The following is a 19,105-nucleotide window of genomic DNA, read 5'->3' on the forward strand; positions in this document are numbered from 1 at the left end:
CTCACCAAATTTTGTTTACTTCTGTGAGATCCAGCAAGAAAGTAACAAATCTCTTTAAATTTATATTCACTTTTTCAGATATTACATTACATAGAAAATTAAATTTACACCTATGTTTTAGGTACCTTTCCTGAAAAATCTTTGGTGTGCACTGTAGTTTTTCTAAACATCATCTGGTCATTTCAAATTGCTGCAAACTTTATGCATAAGCCTTTTGCAAATGTCATATTTTACATTCACATCTGAGAAGTGTAAATGAGTGGTGTGAGCAATACTTAGTTCATTTCTTATATTCTAGTCCATATTCTTATATTTGGTTTATTCTAATGGTTAATAGTTCTCGCTGTTAAAAATCATGCATTTTTTCCCTAATTTGAATATGTTTGGCTTTAGCTGATGACCATTCAGTCTTGTGACAGCTTTCACTTGATCAAAGGAATCAGCAGTATACAGTATTTCCCTGTCAGCTGGAGATGATACCTGTGTTCTCTAAAAAGACCACCTCAATCTTCTTTTATTTAAACTAAACAGATCAAACTTTGTGCTTCTCAAAGAACAAATTTTCTCCAGCATTCAAGCAATTTCTGTAGATGTTTTCTGTTAGCCCTTTCTAAACAGAGGAACATCAGAAGCAGGTTCATTATGCAAACAGTCGTCTCACCAACGCACTAAGAAAAGGTAGCTTCTTCCCTGGCCTACTCATGTTCAAACATTCAAGGATTTGCATTCACCTTTCTGTTACAACGTCAGAAATGGGACATCATGCTGAGATGTTTATCCCCTGTCACTTTCTCAGTTCTTTTTAGGGTCACTGCTTTTCAAGGTATAGTCCCTCATTCTGCAGATATGAAGTACATATATTGTTCCTAAATGCACTACTTAGCTGTATTCAAAAAATGCTTTAAGTGGGCTCAGTGTATTCACTGATCATATCGTTTCATCCTTATGATATTTTTAACACTTCTCTAGGTTTTTTTTTATTTGTAACAGCTTTTAATTCATATTTAATTGTAGATTCCTGATGAAAAAGTTGAGTGAATTTGGGTAAAATCTTGCAAAATTCCACTAAAAAAGGATGCCCTGTTGTAGTTACTATTTGTAATGTTTCACTTGCCTGCTGACAATGTAGAGGGCCATTTTTAATCAGAATATCATGTGGTATCACGTCAAGTGATTCTGAAGGCTCAGAAAGTACAACATGGAAAACTACATTTGTAATCGCAACAAATAATGCAATCAGGTTTACTTGACAAACTCTACTTTCTTAACACTTGTTGACTGATATTGATTGTAAATGTTCTTCTCCTTCATTCTCTCGGAAGAATCCTATATTTTAACTCTTCTTTACTTGGACTGATCTTCAGTTAATGGGCCTATGCTCAGCCACATTATCCCATTTGCCACAAACTGCATCAGCAGTTCATTTGTAGCAGGACTATGAGAATACCAATGTCTTTTGCTCATAAGTCCTAACTTTAAACCATCAGACTCCCTAACGCTTGTAATTTACTCACCTTTGAGATAGGCACAATAATATCTCCCTCTCCCACAGATCAAGAGTAGTCAATTTATAAAGTATTTTGGAGATAGATGAAAGGTATTTTACACCTGGAATTATTACTGTGGAGATGAGTCATGTAAAACAATCTAAATCATTATTGTTACCTACCTAGAGTCTGGCCAGTGTTATAATGAGGGAATTAGAGTGTATAAAACAAAAATCTTTCAGAGCTAGCTTTTCTTGAAGAAGTTTTCTCTATTGTCTTTAATTAAATTGTTAAATTTGAGAAGATATTTATTTTTCACGGAGCATCAGCTCACCAGGCACGCCATCTCCAAATCTTCTCAATTTTAATTACTTAATTACTTCCATGAAAGAAGAATCCATATCAAATTTCATTTCATATAAGAAAGAAAGAAAAAATTTTTTATGTTTCAGTCTTGACAGTTTATATTTGTAGTTTCAAGGAGAGCAGCCAAGGTCAAATAGGTGACTCTGCATCCACTGTATTAAAAAAGTGCCCCTGGACCTATAGGTAGCAATTTCTTAATAATTATAACAACCTGAGGAAAGCTAGTCTTGGAACAGAAAACACACAAGCCTCAAACTAGAGCTCTCTCAAGTCAGCAAACCAAGCTGCTTCATTTGTTCAGCTTGTTGAGAAATCTTCCTGCTCCCCAGGGACACTCAGCCATCCATCCAGTCTTTATTCACCTAGGTCATGATTAGATGTGATATATATTTCTAAACAGAAGAATTTATTTAGTCTACCATTCTGAACTGTAAGTACCAATCACAGCACTTTGATATCCTTAAAAATTGTTTAAAAAGAGTTGAGATGTGAGCTCAAAAAAGAGAGAAATATAAATAATGCTTATGATAAAGTAACAGAACAGTTTTGCATGTACTTTGAAATATCTTTTTTTGCCATAAACAAAAATTAGGTAGCTTAGGTGCTATACACAATTCTGATCTGTGTCATTAAAAAGCTAACAGCTAACCAGCTATAGTTCTATTCAGGTCCATATATGTTTGTGTGTGTGTGTGTGTGTGTGCGTGTGTGTATAAAATACACCAGGCAACCTTGTGAAAACTGAAGTTACTCATACATAATTAAATATTACCAAATCAGAAATGTCCAGATTAACGTAGAGCTATATTTTTGTTTCATTCTACCATTTAAGCATTACTATGCCTATATTTGTGACTATCCACCTAAAAGGTAGCTAAACATCTTCTATATAAAGTGATATTATGATAGGTTGAAGTACCCTCCTATTAACAATGTACTATATCTCTATCAGAGCAGCTTAGAAACTGAAGAATCCTGTATCCATTTGAAATTTCTGAGCAACTTCATTAATTTTCTRCCTAAAAAAATTATAATATTTTGTGATCTTTAACTTCTGATCTGACACTACTGTATTTAATAAGTAGCATTGTGTAGAGTAACCAACACATCTACATACAGGGTAGGATGCTGTTCTTGACAGAAGTGATAAAGTCTGATCCTAACTGACGTCRTGTGAGAAGAGCCATACTACGAGAGTCATCACATGGAATTTCATTTGACCACTTCAGGGACTTACATGATGTGAAGAAAGCTTGTGAGATTGGATGGTTTAGAAATGAACCCAAACTCAGAAAGAACTTAAATCTCCTGGTCTAACACAGTACCCTTTTTCATCCAAGAAAGTACCCTGAAATGATTCAAACCTGACCTGATAACAAAGGCCAACCCCTGCTTTTATGGCAAATACTAGAATAGTGCTACAATTCAGTGTTACACACTGGTTCAAACTATCACTACGATGTTGTAAAAGGCATCAACTTCTTTGTGGAGCAGAGTCAAACTACTATTTCTACCTTTCAGACCTTGGCACATGTTCCCAGCCTCAGATATCTTACGCAATATTGGATGCACTCTTCAGAGCGTGAATTGTACTGCCCAGCAAGGCTAGTCCCCTAAATGCTCTTCCCCTTGACCTGAATTGCTTTCATCCTGCCTTGAAGTTTCACTGAGGTCTTAGCGCTCAAGAAATCTATTTGAGACAACGTGACACAAAAACAAGGAATATGAGCTCAGCTTTCTTATAAAGCATTTACTTAAAAGTTAACAGACCATTGAAAACAARAACTTTAAGAAACATATTCTCTAATTTTACCTTTTGTTTTCAATTCATCATTTATCCGCTCCCACCCTCGTAGGTTGCTAGGTAAAAAGACTGTTAGTCCCCAAGAATAGGCCAGAAATTGAGACCAGAACACAGCTGATATCTCAGATTGCAGCTTTGATGGCTCTTACTATTGTCCCTTGAATGAAATGTCAAAAACTCTACCTGACCCTGCTATATAGACTACAGATTATAGTTTGCTTTCAAGGAAGTCCAGATTTATGCAGTTACCCYCAAAACTTGCAACATAAACTCTGTATTTGATACAGATTAACATCCTACTTGTGCAGGACCTCAACCTCTCTAAATCTCAACATTATGTTATATTCAGAAGCCAACAGAGCTGCTGATGTGTTACTGTTTTTTTAATAATGCTTCTGAAGGTAGGATACCACCTACTAAGACTACCACCAACCAGCAATCTTGGTTATTCTTTACAAGGTCTTATGAAAATAATGACCAAACCTGACCCAGTTTCCACTGTGAGAAATTCATAATCTAGAGTTCAGTGTCTAATCCGAGAATGAAATCGCCACATTCCCAGAAATGCTGCAAAATTATCATTCCCAAGGTAAATCTACTCAGACAATCAACAATCATTGTCTATGTGGGAATTCAGAAGCTGCAGCTTTGTGGCTTGCATGGTAAGGCTGCAGCTGTTAAAAATGAACTGTTACTAATTGATAGGGGCTTCAAAACGAAGATATATGGTATCTGAGATCCTGTTTTGATCTTTTTTACTTTCACACATGTGCCCTTCTGTATCCTGTGGATCTTCTATGTGGCTCGGTGGGTACATGCTCCACATGGTATTCTGCCTTTCTGATGTTAAAATACAGCACACAGGCTCTTACACATGGTGTAGGAGCTGCTCTTTGATGGACATATAATCAAGCAGGAATTTGAAATATGGCCAAGAATTTGCTTTTATTTCTTGGCTATTGGACATAAGTGTGAATTTAACCTGCAGAATTTATTCTTCTTCTATTGTATTAGATAAACTGAAATAAGTGGGAAAAGCCTTCTTAATTGTCTTTCTCCTACAGCCAGTTCCACAAAGTGGGGTGTAAGCTATTAGCATTTAAACATAYATGATATCACAGCATTTTCAATACAAGGCATGGTTAGTGTCATATTTTAGTGCCATGAAAGAACAGATATGTGGGGTTTTTTCTTTTTCTTTCAGCCTTACCACTCAGTGCCATTGTACCCACTGTTTTTCTCCTCCATGAGCACACTTCCTTTAACTCCTGTGTGTCACTCATTTCAGGATCCATATTAAAATACTTGGCTTATGATCAGATTTCTCAATGGTCCTTCTCTATCAAGGCAGTGACCGCTACTATTTGTCTTCAGATGTGTTTGTATACAGTTCTTATACGTATCTATTTTATTTACATAATACATATATACAAACTTTATGACATACATAATTTTAGAAAATATATTAATATTATATATATATAATATATTCTAATCAAGTATACTTATTTGTATAAGTTTCCTTTTTGCATGCTCTTTTCTTTTTTAATTTAAATCTTCTTTACTTGGCACAGATTATCCTCCTCAATAACTAAAGCTTTTCAGAATTCAGTTGCTATAATAATGCAGACTGTAAACTTCAACAAGAATAACATGTTACTGCAATATTAGTGCAGTTTTGCCTAATAAAAAGTAAACTGCCCATCAGTTATTCCACTCAGTTATTCTGCTAGTCACAAAAGGATATTTTGATCTTGCAAGAAATTTCAAGTCTTCAGAATTTGTTTTTCTTATCAAATGCAATGGAAACATCAGAAGAAATGTATGAAAAAGGTTTTTTTCAGTATTGAAACATTATTCTAAATGCATGAGATAGTAATACAGCAAAGAGGATGAAACAAATGGGCCATTCCAAACAAAAAAAAAATCTGTTGAAACAAAATATATAATTTATATTTCTTTTTTTTTGGCCCCTCATCAATAGTCAATTCACTTGTCCCAAATCTACATGAGGTCATTAAATGGCCTTGGCTCCTTTTGCAGTTTCATGGTACCCAAAAGAATTTAATCAGAACTCGTACTCTGGCTCTRAATGTACAAGGTCATAAGGTTCTTCTGAAGAAGAAATCTTAAAGGGTTCCAGTAACACTGCGGTTCATGGTATGCTGCCAGTGATCACCAAACAAGTAATATATTGAGTCTGTTATTCAGAAACAATAAATTCCTTAAGCATGTCTCCAAGAATTGTAGCAAAAAAAAATCTAGGCCTCAAATCATTTGTATAAAATGTCACAGTATCAGCTTTTTAAAAAGCAGGCTGATTAAATATCAATACATGCTTTGCAAGCTTTGTGAATTTCATACCACTATTGTCTCTCTAATGCGATTTTGCAGTAGTTAAGAATATTGCAGAAAACAATCCACAGAACTGCAAAGTATGAGAGCAGCCTGCTGTCACAGAGCAAGCCCAGCATCCAACCGCTGTCCTTTTATACTCCAGAACTGCTGGAGTTTTATGCCTGGTTTGGTTTTGATGGCCTTTGTCTAACTTACGCTATGATCTGCAGTCCTTGCTCTATTTAACCCTTCTTTAAGCTATGTAGTCCATGCATTCAAAAACTGTACCCTGACACATTGACCATGCTATAATTATAGCCCATCCAGCACTATTTTGGAAACAGAGACTGTTTAATTTATCACTACAGTGAAGTCATATTCCCTCTTACAAGTACCCATCAAGGACAATTCACCAGCTACTACTTCCTCTGCCACATACATAATTATTTTTCTAACTTGGACAGAACAAGATCATCATAAAAAAGCTTTCTTTTTAATTCAAAATATGATATGTTAGTCTTTTGATTCAAATAATCTAAATAGCACTGAAATACAACTCTTTGGATTAAAAAAACTCCATCTTTTACCTTCAATAAATTTGCTTGCTCTTTCAGTTCCATTTATGGAGGAATACACCTTACCATGGAAAGGTAACTCATCATATCCAATCAAACCTGATCTCCAGATAGATAAAAGCCAAACAAAGCAAAATAAAGTGAAAGTACTGAAGATGGCTTTGGTAGTTTGTTGATAACTAACATTAAAATCAATAGTCTTTTTGGCCAGTGAGGGTAAAATGTATGGACAACTTTAAGAGATAAACGAATGGTTTATTGTTATTTTCTAGAAAGGTAGCAGTGTACTAACTAGAGGCAATACTTCATGCTTTTAACTTTCATTTAAAGTGGAAAAGGTTTGTTCTTCATACATGGTTTCTATAGGAGTGGAGTTGGGCTGTAAAAGAGAAACAAAAGTACAAAATATGGAAGAGAAACCATTTTTCGTAAACAAGCAGAACAGGTATTGGAGCGCTCAAGCATTCTTAGTTCCTCGTTTTTTTCCCGGTGAATAACTGACCAAACTGCTGAGCAGCGTACGGGAGCTGCTAAGAAGTCATCCAGTATTGCACTGCTCAAAGGAGTGCCTCCAAAGAGGCCGTCTTCTTAAAGTATTGAAGTATCACTAATCCCCAGTAGCCAGTATTAGAGTATCCCCTATGGAAGAACTTCTGTTTCCTGATTCTTCCTACTCTCCTGCACTACCAAGATCTTGTTCTCAAGCCACTGTTTAAGCCATAGGTCACAGAGCAGTATGCTTCCACTCCAATCATACGTTATTTCTAAAACAGGATTTATTACCACATAGTTCATTATTAACAAGGCAAACTTGCAGGACTGAACAAGGCAACCTGCACCCCAAACATTTTTCTTAAACTCATAATATCACTTTAAAGCTAACTACTAAGTAAAACCCAGCATATAATTTCATCCCTTTTCTAACTCTACAGAGACGAATGCAACACTCCACAGGCCAGGAATGGTTAAGGAACAGGAGGAATTTGCCCAGTCCTTTTACTTAGGTCTATTAACCAGAGCATAAAGTCAAACACAAGAAATCCTCCAAGTCTGCCTGCTCCTTGTGCTCTTCATACGCCAAATTAGTCCATTTCAATAAACCATTAGCTACAGAGAGACCGCTGGCTCACAAAACACCAGTAGCACGAAGCGCGGCAACGGCGGCCAGGATTGGCAGCGTGGCAAGTAAGAAGCAAATGTTTCTGCACAGTTAGTTTGAACATCACATACACTGAAATCACACTGAGCAAGTCAGAAGCACAAACTGAACGTATTCTTTAACTGTAAAACTATGAGAAGAAATACCTTACAGACTGTTCAAAAAACTCACTGCTTTCCTTCCCCCACCCTTCTGTTCTGGGCTTGCTGTTTGGAGAGTTTTAGACCTGGCAAGTAGGCCCGGACAGTCCTTTTTCCCCAAGACTTTACATTTAACAAAGCCAATGGCACTCAGAGACATAAATAAGCCAGGCACGTGTTTTATCTTCAATAAGACAAAGAAAATGGAAATCTCCATATTAACAAAACAGAAATGGACAAAGACTGTTCTAAAGTAATGTTTGTTATTTTCAGGCTGGAGACCAAGGAAAACCTAGGGAAAAATTACTTAAAAGAATATAAGCAAACAAGAAATATATATTAACAACCACAAACTTCAATACATAGTAGTAAAACGTTAAATTTAGGACACATAAAATACAGAAGAAAAATAAATTGGATATGTGTCAGGTTTTGAACAATTTTCTGTAGCCACTAAGCAAGGAGGGTTCCTCCACGAGCGGCACTTCGTGGCGGGGAGGCGCGAGGCCCGTGCTTCAGTGCCAGAGCTGCCTCTRCTTTCACCCTCTGCTCACTACAGGAACATCTTTTTGGTCCACCTCAGTGCCACTTTGGAGAGCTAATATCATACGGCATTCACATGTACTAAATAGTTTTATTTAGTAGTAAAATAGTTTTGTTTTCTGAGTTATGAAAACAGACATAATATGTGATTCTATATAGTCATGGACATATTAGCCCTATGACAGTGGAGGGATGAAAATATATTTGAATTGTGAATGTCTCTTTACAGCCTCTGCCCTACAATAACATTCTTACTTTTTCGTACCTATAGCAAAAGCCACTTTTGTGTGGGTGAATAAGGTCTGTTGCTGAAAACAGTCATTTCAGGAGCTTGTTTTTGTCTTGCTGAYGGCTAGGGTTACACTGCAGATTGAACTTCACTGTTCCTTCGTTTCAATGAGATAGAAAGTTTAATCCATATCAAAGATATTCCACATCAAGAATATTCATACTCAATACTAGATATACAATGGAATCTGCATATATTTCTATTTTTGGCAAGAAACAATAGATCACCATGCAGTCACATCTAATAAATTCTTAGCCCAGCAGTCTGTCTGTCTGAAGAAACAACCATGCACCAGAAATATATGCCAGGCAAGAAGGATTTTTGCAACTCGTTTTATAAAGTTAATGGAAATCACCAGTTTTACACTTAAAAAGCTGCTTTAGCATCCTTATTAAAAAATAACAACAACAACAACAACAGTTTTTATGTTGTGCCCTATCCAGCTGACACTGTCCTTTTGGAAAGCCAATGACTTGTTAGTACCCCTAGCAGGAGTGTGAACAGATGCRTCCCTGACAGGCGATGGATGGTCAGGGTCCATCTGGCCAGTGCAGCCTGGACAGAAATGATGTATACAGCTTCATCAGCGAATGACTGTCATCAATCCTGTACCATGGATAGCGTAAATGACAGCTACACTGCAGCTGAGGCCCAGGTGTGAGAACCAAACAGGGGCTGATTTAAGAATGCTGGGTAATCAGGAATGCATAGTCTCCTGGACTTTAATTTGTATATTTAACCTCCTATAAATATCTCTGTATACTGTAGCAGGTATGTGTTTTTAAAGAGTCTGATTGTGAAATTAGCTGCAGGATGACAGACACTCTTTGCTCTCCTTTAGCTGCTGATTACTCCAGTTCCCAGTATACATTAACAAATGCATGCTGAGCTTTGGCCACTGTACGGTGGGCTCCACAATTTAATTATTACCTCATTGATTTTTCATGTATTTCAATTTTCTTTTCTTCAAGTCACAGTGACTGTCCTATTGGGGGCAATGTTTGTTTTCTCTTTCCAAGATTTCCTTGAGGAATTTATTCTGAATTCAAGCATTTTTTTTAACCCATCAGGAACTCATATTTGCTTAGCCTGTCAGTTAATAGACAGGTAAATACACTATCCAAAAAGATGAGACTGAACATTACAGTTGAAGCTGGATATAACCAGAAAATAAAAATGCAGTGACCACTGGTAATCACTAACTAAAGGTACCTCATTTTTTTAAATGGTCCCTTTTTAGTATGCATCAAAGATAATGCATAATTTGCATCTATTAGCATTTTATTATTTCATAACATTGTGGATGGGAAAATGAACACAATTATTGTATCCTCAAAGGATATTTCTTTACTTGTAACTATTTCACAATAAATCATTTTTCTTTATCAGTCTACTGTATGGACTAATGCAGTGTTTAAAAGCACAGGAAGTTATGCATGTTTTATATAAGGCTATGAGTCAGTCCTTTCCAAGTACAGAAAAGAGACGTGTTCATTGTCGCAAGTACACATCCATCTATAATCATACTCTTTTAAGAAGCAGTTAATTGCCAAGGACTACATTTTGACAAGCTAAATGTTTGTGGCATGCCTGGAAGGAGACTTGTATGTACACATCATACTACATATTACAGATCTATACAGAGAAGTTTTAGGAAAGCATGATATAAATTCTGGATAGCGTTATCATAAGGTATGGGACAGTATTCAAAATATCCCCCTCACTGACACAGAACTCGGTTAACATGCAGTGTATGCACCATGGAGGCCTTACCCATGCACCTTGCAGACGTGCATACAACAGGCCACATTCATTGCGGGTTACCAGCAACGTGATCCATTTTCATCTAGGAGCGCTGACTTTCACTGGCTGTTCTTCAGGTTCGTAGACCAGAGGTGGAGCACAAGGGCAGCCGCGGAAAGGCGCGATGCCTCAAGAGCTCAGCGTCCCAGCCCAGCTTGCCTTCCCTCTGTGCAAAGTGGGGTCCTGCAACTAGAAGTGGCTTGGGAAAGAAAACCCACTTTTGGAAGTTTTTGTATATTTGTGTTTAGGCGTGGGTGTGTACATTTGTGTGTAAGAGCATATGAGTATGTGTGTGTGTATATATTTGTATGAATAATCATATTTTTAAAATGGTTTCATTCAAGCTCAAGAAAAGTAAAAAGGGGATATTTTAGAGAAGGGAATTTTGAGAAAAAAATTTTTTTGGACAACTTGGAAATTTTTTGCCTCAAGGCAGAAAATGTAATTGATAAAAAATCATCCAAGCAAGCAGATGAAGAGCTGTCATTTGGATTTCCCTGAAGAAAATCTGTTTACTCCAACAGTTTCTTTCAGGAAAAAAATGTTTTGTAAAAAAGGAGATTTTTCATCAGAATACTAATACAATAAAAAGCCCTGATAATTATGTACAAAGACCATGCTACAGGTTTCTATGAGACTGGGATGAACTGCACCTACACAGACAATTGGCTTTAAGCAGTTGAGGGAGAGATTTTTAAAAAGTGCATGCAGAATTYAGAGTTGATGATCACCAGAAAGTCTTTGCAATTTGTGCTCTAAAATTCTTGGGCACTTTCAAAAATCTCTCCTTTAATATTTTATAGGGCTGTGGCTTAACCTTTCAAATATACATAGAGCACATTCTGTCTAGGCCCATCTGTTTGGGCCTACTTGTTATCACTAGTACTGCAGGTCAGTACTGATCAGATCAATACATCCACAGGAGAAGACGGAAGTGTAAGAGGGCCATTGAGCACTGAGCATTTACCCCAATGAATCACAATTCCAAGAACACCTGTGCTAACAAACTATGTCCTGATCCACCGGCAAAATGTGCACAGTGCTCAGTAGCCCTCAGAAATTCTCATTTATTATTGCTGGTGGCTTGGCCTGCAGTTGCATATTGTGTTACAGYGTACAGTTCAGAAGGACAGTGGTGCAAGAGCTCTTGGGATCAGTGGGTTTTGGTAGAGGTTTTTGCTGCTTCTCCTAATACTCATTTTAGCATTACCTTCAAGGTACTGTTGAAACTTTTTTTTTTTTTTAATTCATGAATCTCAGTTTCTCTATTGACTTGGTTTCAAACAGCCTCACACAAGTTTGAAGAGCACAGTTTCAGGAAAGTTACTTGTAAAAGCATGCTTGCTTCAGGAACAACATATATTCATTAATGAGCTCTGTTAATAAGCTGCAACTACATATCACATAACAGAGAAAAAGAGAAAATAGAATGTCTTGTGGTAAGGCAGAAAGCAGAAATTAAGAAAAATCAGCATACAGTACTTGGAAATAGCTCCCTTGTACATTGCTACAATAGTATTTGTTATTATAGGTATGCAATAGCTTTATTATTTCTGTGTCATTACAGTAAATTATCAATCCAAATTGTAAGAAGAGGCAACAGTACAATGAGGAGTTTCCATTGAGTAAAAGGTTGGACTGTCAGGAAATTGGAGTTAGGATCATTGCTGCCCCATGCCTTTAAAATCCTCTTCCAGGGGCAAGGGTATATTACTGAAACCCAGTTTCTTCTCTTTTTTTTAATTGTAAGATTGTTGTATAACATCTTTGATACATTTTGCCAGATATGTCAGGATACTAATAAATTCATCACTGAAAATGAACCCTTATGATCACATAGAAGCATGAATGCTTCCTAACTCTCAGTGTGAAATATAGCAGGTAATATTGGTGGTACTCAACAGGAAGACAACAGCCATGACTTACACATTTTACATATATTTCACAGTGAAAAAATATGAGAGTAGAAGGCCCTGCTATGCAACTGAGAGGAAAGTTCCTGTCCAGCAAGCTTAGTTCTTTTGGCTTCCGAGGAAGTCATTATGCTTTTAACATCCTACTGAGAAATGGCTATTTGGAGATTAGGGCAGATTAAGACATGGATATGTCCTCTTTTTCTGTCTGCAAATCTTCTCTGGTCAAAGTCTGAGACTTTGAAAACATGCTTAGGATTTCTATCTGTATGCCCTTCAGCCTTGTTAAAAGAGCAGTTGTCTTACCTCTGACTAGGCTGAGGCACATCTGAAAATCCCAGGTATGTCTACTGGGCATATGTAAGCGATTTTGGTGACATATTTGCCCAATAAGCTAACACACTGAAGACACACCACAGCACATAGCTTGTGCCATGCTGATGACATAGAGAATAATCCCCATATGTTCAGGGCACACTGAATTTACTGCAAAATCATAGATGAGGCACATTCAGGAAAATTAAAACATGCAACACGTTCAGTCATCTGTGCAGTGCCATCATGCTAARTCCAGTATTTTGGGGACATTTCTGCCTTCCCACACAGGCACTAATCAGCAAATTTATGTATATTTATGCATATACATAAGGGATACTGATCGTCACAAAACTCCCATATCTTAAAGCCAGGAGAAAGGTGAGGAGGGATGTGAAGGAACATGATGGGAAGGAAGAAAAAGAGTGAAACAGCTGGAGAAACTCTTCACCTTCTGTAAAGAGCATACATCACACAGCGCTTTAGGGGAAAGAATCGGCTGAGCACTAAACTATTTAATTCGTCATGTTCCAGAGCAGTATCAAAGTAACATCTTTCACACTATCCATTAGTACTTCTCTGGATTCAAATTTGGATTTGATCACCATTAAAAAGAAATTCAGCTGAGTTACCCTTTCCTTGTTATTCATCTGGAAAAACCCAAACCAAGAATATTGGGCTCATGAAACAAGCAGTTATTAATTCTGCCCACAAAAAGCAAAGTTTTCTCTAATTCTGGGCATCCTTCTGCTTCTCTGTCTCCTCCGACAGCTTCTCTTTTCAGCCAGTGTCTTATGCTTGTCAATTAGGCAGGACCCATCACTACCACCCTCAAATCTCCCTGAACCAGACCACATAAAACACACTTCTGTGTTCAAATCTTATCGGATCTGTCAAGGCAAAGTACCACATGGTGCTAACAAACAAATTAAAAAGGAAGGGAAGTCCACAAATGCAGTGAACAGTTTTTACCATGGATGCTGCCTTTTCAATCAACACACCATCCTGTGAGCCAGTGTAGGACAAAATGAAAATGGAGATGCAGAAGTGGTGATCTGTGTTTGTTACTAGAATGAATTTACAGCATTGTAGGTGATTTGGGGAGGGAATGCCTAATATGAGATATTAGTCAATTTTAAATAAATTTTCCTTTGGGAATACCTGTGTAGTTAAGATTTCATATATCCACAATGTGCCTTAAAACCCCTCCGAAACATTTTTGCTATTCTGATTTTGGGACTTGCTTGATTGGAAACCACTAAACATGCTTAACTGTGCCACATATTTTTCCTTCTGATTAAAATGCAGGCTGGCACAAGCAGAGACTGATGGCCTCTGAGTTTATAGATTGACCAGAGCACCTGCCGTGCAAGCATCTTTGTGCTGCCCCATCACTGAATTTCATTCTGACCTTGAAGCATCACACTTGATAAAGCTGAAAGTTAGTTCCATTTCTATTTCCAGCTCTGTTTTTTAGTATACCTTAACAGACTGTCAATTGTACTTTGACACAGTGGTGCCTGCGCTGTGTAGGCTGTAGCTCTCATAAGGTGGTAACATTGATGATTTCACCTACAGACTTTTGCAGCTCTTCTGCATGATTCTGATTTTAAATAAAATATTTTTAAATAAAACAGAGTAATATAGAACAAGAATACATCCATTGATGACATCGAATCTCCAGCGATCGTGCTGGAGACCTGAAATTGTAACCAGGACATGTTGGTACCTGCCAAGGCTTTTAAAATAAACATTTGTTAATCTTAGTTTGTAAGCAATGGTTGTAAGTGAAGTTTCCTCAGGAAAAAAGAACACTTTCTGAAATGTCTCTTACAGCACTATTAATATAGATACAGTTTACAATGAATGCCTACTTTGCTCAATACAAAACTTCCAAGTTCTGCTCCAATATAGAGCAAAATGCATATGGGAATCAGAAAAATAACGTATGTATGTTTGTCACATTTGACAAATCATTGCTCTTTTCTAAGCATAACTGAGAAAAACTGAAGTAGCCTAGATACTGAACTTTAACTCTTTAACTCTAGGCAAAGGATAATCATATTTTACAACAGTGGGGACTGACTAGAACTATATTTCTAATAACAGATTATCCTGAAACCAATATAACAACACGGAGAACACAAACATACACATAAAGATCTGACTTAGATAATAATGAAGATGATGCCTGTTAAAGTACATGTGAAATCCTTTCCAGAACACAAACACAGTAAACTTTATGTAATTTCTACAATTAGAGTCCTGACCTGCTTTACGGCCTCTGAAACTTATGCAAAACCAAAACGTACTTCACTGTCTGAGTAACGTCCATGACATAGCGTCAGTACGATGATAGCTTCCTAGAGTGGCTTATACATAAAATACAGCAAGAGCTATAGCTACAAAACACACCAAACGTCTTAAGACAAGCCATCAAAAGCAAGGAAATTCTGATTTCCAGTTGAGGCCTGTGACATTTACAGGCGATACAAGAGCACATGGGATGTTATACAGCATTGCGCATCATYATTGTGGAAGTCATTGTTTCCCTCATTAGCGCTCTAGATCTGTGCATTACTCCCATTGCAGGTCACGACCTCCATGCTGACAGTCCATCCTTAACTCACCCTTTTGTGCCTAGGTATTGTAGCAAATTTGCTACAGTACGTGACATCTCACACTTGAATTTTCTGCAGTATTTGAAGACATGTATCCCATTCAAATGCACTACTTATCAACTCAGGGGTCTTCAGGAAACCATTAAGAAGATACGTGACACATATCTAAAGTAAAATTATATCTATTTCATTTTTAAGTGTTGTATTTCATTATAATATTTAAGTTTTAGTTCTCTATAGGGCTTTTAATTTTATGTGATAGAATGATGTGGAAATGCAATACCTTGCAGCATCATTAAAATATTCCTAAAATACTTGTAAATTATAATAATCTTTTCCAAACAAATAAAAACATTGATTCACTGGGAACATGCAAAATGGTAAAAGCTTTGATGTCCAATGTCCTCATTTCTCTTAGTATTATTTAGAAGCATAATTTAATATGCTGTAAACATGTTCGCCTTTCATTTTTAATGCAATTGAAGATAAATGACCAAAACTTAGCACTGATTCTGGACTCTTGAAAACCTGTGATTGACACAGTATCGTCCTGTAATGGAGCCATTAATATGCAGACATTGACATGGCAGAGCCATTATGATAGATCATATCAATTCATAATCTGGCTTCATAAATACGTAGAATTATTGACACRATACCTTATAATGGCACTCTCTGCTGTACAATGCCAAGGTACAGGACTGGTCTCTGCAATGAGAACCCTCAAGCATAATCTGAAAGGATGTGATGTGTGGAGACAAGATAAAGCTCACGTTGTAGTAAGTTATTTTCTGTTTTAGTATCAGAAAGCCAGTGTGAAAACCAGGGAACAAAATCAGGTAGGGATTCCATGTCTGGGAGTTTCTTTAGAATTTAGTTAGGTTTTCTGCCCACACTCCACCCCTCCTTGCCTCCAGTCCAGAAAATTGTTCAGAATTCGGCTAACTATCAGAAATCATTTGGCTACACTAGTAAAAATATGCAATATTCAGCTGGGTTTTATGGTCATATAGAGAAACAAGCTAACTGATTGCAGCATTTTGCAGCATTTCCCCCCTCCCCTCCTTTTTTTTTTTAAGGAAGTCCTGTTTAGACTTGTTGTATAGATCAGATTTTGAGGTTTTGTTGGAAACATTTGAAGAAATATTTCTAATAATGCCACTGTGTTGTTAGAACCCAGGGAAATGAGGGAAAAAAGAGAGAACCATACAAATGCACTATTAAAATCAGCTCTGCCACAGGTTAAGCAGCATCCCGTTTCTGCTACTAATATATTAACTGGCATGGATTTGATCCCAAACACAGAATTCTGACAGTTCCAAAATTTGCAGATGTATAAAAAAAAGGATTTGGTTTTGTACGTCCAGCTCCTTTTGGATGTTAAGTAACATAATGTTCACATCAAAGCATCCAACAACATTTCTATCACTTGAGTTTCTTGCCTTAGCTTTAGTTTCAACTCTTCTTGCTCTTGCATTTACAATCAGATTAATAACTGGAGGATAGGATGCTTAATGGATATAAATGAGTCACTTGGCTGAACTCAAAAGACAGTGAGCTGATTCACCCCAACTGAGTGTCTGCACATTTAAATTTGACTTTCATGATTGATTAACTTTTTTTCATATTATGACAAAAAATACCCTTTAAAGTAAGCTAAATCAATGCTGTGTATACAATGAAAAGAGACTATACTGATATACATACTTCATAAAAGAAAACTAAAACATATTGTGTGGGCTGAGAACTTTATATTGACTTCTGGTGCTAAGAGAATTTTTATAATGGAGTTATAAAACCCTCAAAAAGGGGGTTTGTAAAGGAAACTCTCATATACCTTTATCTATAATGGCACAGCTGGGGGCTGCTATAATAATCCTTTGGCTTTCATGTGGCCATCTGGAGGCCTATTAAAACTAGTATCTAAAACAGACTCCCAAGTGTGTTGAGTTTGCCAGTTCCCACTAAGTCACTGAAATAAGGGAGTTTGCCCTGCTATAGGGTGAAGTGTCCTCTACAGAGAGAAGACAGCTTGAACTCTAACCTTTTCCACTGTGAATATGTTGTGTACAGGTTGATTTTGATACATACACTCTAATTGTGCAAAAACTTAGCCCCAGGTCTGTTGTGCACCTCTGGGGTTGTATGACAAGATGGAAGAGGCTAGGGAAAGTGAGAAGAATGAAAACATTGTGAATTTAATGAATTATTATGTTTCAACTGGAAAATATTCTATTCTGATTTGTACAGAGAGAAACAATAAAATATTGGCAATATTGCAAGAACCCATGTTTCTTGCTCATATACAAACACGGATTTTATATATACATTTATTTAGTACTACAAGTTATCTGAAATGTAATAGAAATACAAATAAATGAATATGCAAGATATTTTACAGCATAGTTTGCTCTCTTTGTTTTTTATTCAATTAAGAATAGGTTAGTAAGAATGCACTCAAAAACACATTTTGAGTCAACGAGGACTGCATATCATTTGTCCAAAATACAGTCTTTTCTATATACTCATTACGTATCTTGTTCAGTAATGTCGTTGCATCCTATTAGACCTGATGCATCAGAATAAAAAAGAATTAAGTTGCTGTCTCAAACTGCACTAGAACTCAGATCTAGGACCAAATAAGACGCATTAATTGCTTTACTGTTTCACTGCAAAGCCACTCTTAAAACATAATTCCTTAATGAAGTCCGTTAATTTGTTCATGGCAGTACACAAGCTGTTCAAAATGACACAGAATTGCACTCTGTTTTCTAACCCCTGCAGTTTCTTCTGTTAGTCACTCTGTCTTGTGTTGTTATCCCACGGATAGTAATTATTTTATAGTGGCTGTAATTAGGAGAGAATTAGGCTTGGTAAACAAAACCTGCCTTCTCCTGTTAATAGCTAAGGATAATAAATTTGGCTCTGACATTCACTATATTTGGACAAGGCTTGGCCTTCTTCCAGTTTTCCCAATAAGAACTTTATTATATAATTATGCCTTGGAGGGGCTCATATTACAAGGTAATTTTTTTTTGTTAAGACACATATTGCATGGCTTCCAGCCAGTAAATGATATACTGTAATATATGCCTCCAATAAATGTTTTAAACAAAATTTCTCCAAGCAATATCCTGCTGGAGCTGCACATTGCAATTCAGCAGATATATTTACAGAAGTTTTTCATAATGCAAATTATTTTCTTTTGCTCACATTGTCCAACATTATAACAAGTGTTTAAAAAGAAGCCTTGGATTATTTTTTATCAGCAAATGACACGGTTAGATTCTTAACTTATCATATCGCAGTAGCTTGAAGAGAGTTTTCATACTTCTTTTTATTCTGTGAGTAAAATCACAGTTTTGTTGACATGCACAGAAGTGTAGCAAGTATCTTATTTTCTATTTTCAGCATGAATTAAAAAACAACCCTTTGTTCCATCTTTCAGCCCACACACTAATGCATCATCTCCCACCCTCCCCTCTATTTTATCCTGTACCTTTTATGTAAAATACAATTTAAGTTAACACACAATAGTGCAAAATGCTTTTCAAAGGGAGTCAATCATAAGTTAAATAGAAAAGGAAGGGCTTAAGGGGAAATTTATATAGCAGTAGTAAGTGAGTGGCTCAAAAAAGAGAAGGAAAGTGTTTCAGTCACAAGGAGGAACAGAGATAGGATCAACACTGGGAAAAGGGAGTAGGCAATTAAATTCTGAAAAAATACAGTAGAAAACTACAGAACAAAGTAAGT

Source organism: Apteryx rowi, unplaced genomic scaffold (genome assembly GCF_003343035.1).
Source record: "Apteryx rowi isolate R43461 unplaced genomic scaffold, aptRow1 scaffold_121, whole genome shotgun sequence".
NCBI classification, from domain to species: Eukaryota; Metazoa; Chordata; class Aves; order Apterygiformes; family Apterygidae; genus Apteryx; species Apteryx rowi.